We start from the raw sequence: 2,717 nt of genomic DNA, 5'->3' as shown, positions 1-2,717 counted from the left end.
CGCCGCCGGGGGGGCGCGGGGCCGCCCCGCCGCACCCGCACCGCGCCTCGGCCGCGCCTTCGCCGTGCGCGGGGGCCGAGCGGGCGGCGGGAGGGAGGGAGGGAAGGAGGGAGGGAAGGAAGGAAGGAGGGAAAGAGGGAGGGAGGGATGTAGGGGAGGAGGGGAGGAGGGAGGGAGGGAGCGGCCCCCGCCCCCCCGCACACGCCGCCCCCTCCCGCGCGGTCACATGGGGAGAGCCCGCGCGCGCTCCGCCGCTCGCCCACGCGCGGCCGCCGCGTGACGCAGCGCCCGGCGGGGCCGGCACCGGCAGCGACCCCCGGCGGGCACCGGCGGGGACACCCACGGGACACCCCCCGGCGGGGACACCCACGGGACACTCCCCGGGACCCCCGGACACCGACAGGGACACCCCCCGGGATACCCCCCTCCGGGACACCCCCGAGACACCCCCCAGGACCCCACCGGACACCGACAGGGACACCCCCTGGGACACTCCCACGGGACCCCCCGGACACTGACAGGGACACCCCCCGGGACCCGCCGCCCCCAAGGGAAAACACCGCTTCAAACTTCCCTCTCAGTGCCGGGCTGTGACCCCTCCGGGTGCGGGCACACGGCCCCGGGGGCGGTGTGGGAACGGGCCGGCCCGGGGGTGCAAAACCCAGCTGTACACAGAGCGGTGCAAAACGCCGAGTGTCAGCTCGAGCAGGGAGAAGTGATACCGCGTGTTTATTTTACCAATGGGGAGTTGATTAATCTGCAGGCTTTTAAGTAAGTAATATTTAGGTGATAAATTGAGTAATACGTGGTAAATTAAGTAGTAAGTAATAAATTAAGTCATATTTAGTGCAGATAACAATAGAAAAAAAAGGAATAAATGGAAAATTACCAAGCAAGGGAAAAAAGCATTAATAAAATATGCTTGTGTTTTAGGCCAATATCCATCCCCAGAGCCAGGAATGCCTTTCACACAGGATTTACTTTCCGTTTTCCTTGCCTTCCCATCCATACCTTGGCTGTCAGAAGATTCCACTGTACCTCGTGGCTGTTTGTCTGAGCAGGCACCTGCCAGGCAGTAAGCAGAGTTCTGAACTGACTCTTTGGTGGCCACGTCAGATAAAACTGAATTTCTCCTTCAGTTTTTCTAATTGGAGGCTGCTGGCTTCGTAACATCTTAGTAAGGAATCTATGGCAAATCACTATCACCAAAAGTACATAAATACCTCAAAAATTATATATGATCTAGAAACGAAGTTTAAAGAAAAGTTGTTTTCTAAGGTTTCAGGACTGCATTCAGAAGCTGGAGAAACGCAAGTGGCTTTATTTTCTACCCTTTTTATTTTGTAACACCCAGACTCTTAAAAACTTGCGTTCCTGCATGGTGTGTTTTCCTGTTCCTCAGTCGGCTGTGACCCTCAGTGGCTCCAGGCCTGCTGACAGTGGAGCCTGCCGTGGGGCACAAGGCCCCTCTGTCCCTCCCCTCCCCTCTGCCCACGCAGGCTCGGCAGGGATAGGTGGGCGGCCGGCGGGAGCCAGGGCTCCGTCTGCACTGCACACCCTGGCCAAGAACAGGCACGCTGCTCCCGAGGCTGCCGGCAAATCTGTGCCCCAAATCAGCACTTGCCCAATCCGAAAATCATCCCGCAGGTGAAGCTGCTGCTCACTGTACAGAAGGGATGCTGCCCGAGGAAAAATACCTGTTGCCTGCAGAAATGGGCAGCACCTGCACCTGGAGCCCCTCTACAAAGCAGAGTGTTGGTCAGCTCAGCTTTTCCCTAAAACTGGAATGATGTGGTTGTCTCCTTGGCTTTGGGGTGTGATCCAGTATCCCAGTGGAGCAGACAGAGGCAGCTTCTCTCCCTGGCATGCTGTGGTTCCCATGAGAAAACTCCATTGCACATTGCCCAGCAAAACCACAAAAATGTTCACAGCGCTGCCTCCTCTCCTCCCACTCAAAATGTTTTTGCATACGCCTCTAGGCACTACAATCATGGTAATTAAAGCTGTAAAATATTATTAGTATCACACTTCTATAGACTTTTCATCCTAAATGCTTTATATACCAATGCATCCAGTGAAAAAGAAATGCAGCCACTCCTCTGAAAAAGAAGGAGCAGGAAGAGTGCATGTCAAGATAGGAAGTCAAATTTTCACCAGGGATGCTGGATGCAATTCCCTTCTCCTGCAAGAGGCTCCCAGGACGTCTCTGAAGTCCAGCCAGGGCAATGCTGGGCTGGGACTTGGGAAGGGATTTTGCACGCCTGGGACTGTGGCTGTGCGTATCCAGTTTTGGGAGCACTCAAATGGATTTGTGGAGATGCTCACACCACTTAGCTGTGCTTCCAACGGCTGCTGGTGAAGGAGACGTAACTCAGCCCTGCCCAGGGCTACTGAGTATATCAGGGCAGGTGTAGGAAAGGGCCAAGGAGACTGTAATCCCCTCTCTGGTGTGTCCTTAAGAACGGGAGTGGTGGCATATCTGCTCCAGTCTGGCATCTCGTGCTGGGGAAGAGGAATAGGACAGACGCGCGTTGCTGTCTCCCTTCATCAGTAGATCTGAGGATACTGGGCAAAAAGCCAGAGGCAGCCAACAAATTGAGACTTCCCCAGCAAAAAGCAGGGAAGTATTTTTAAAGTGTTTTTTAGCACTATCCTATCATTAACATGCAAACACTTTCCCGTCTAGGTACTGTTTCCGCTTACATCCCACAGAGGAC

The sequence above is a fragment of the Empidonax traillii genome, unplaced genomic scaffold (assembly GCF_003031625.1).
Source record: "Empidonax traillii isolate 1590-97213 ecotype Southwest subspecies unplaced genomic scaffold, ASM303162v1 scaffold830:size275092, whole genome shotgun sequence".
Lineage (NCBI taxonomy): Eukaryota > Metazoa > Chordata > Aves > Passeriformes > Tyrannidae > Empidonax > Empidonax traillii.
The sequence above is the reverse complement of the archived record's forward strand: the minus strand, read 5'-3'. Positions refer to the sequence as shown.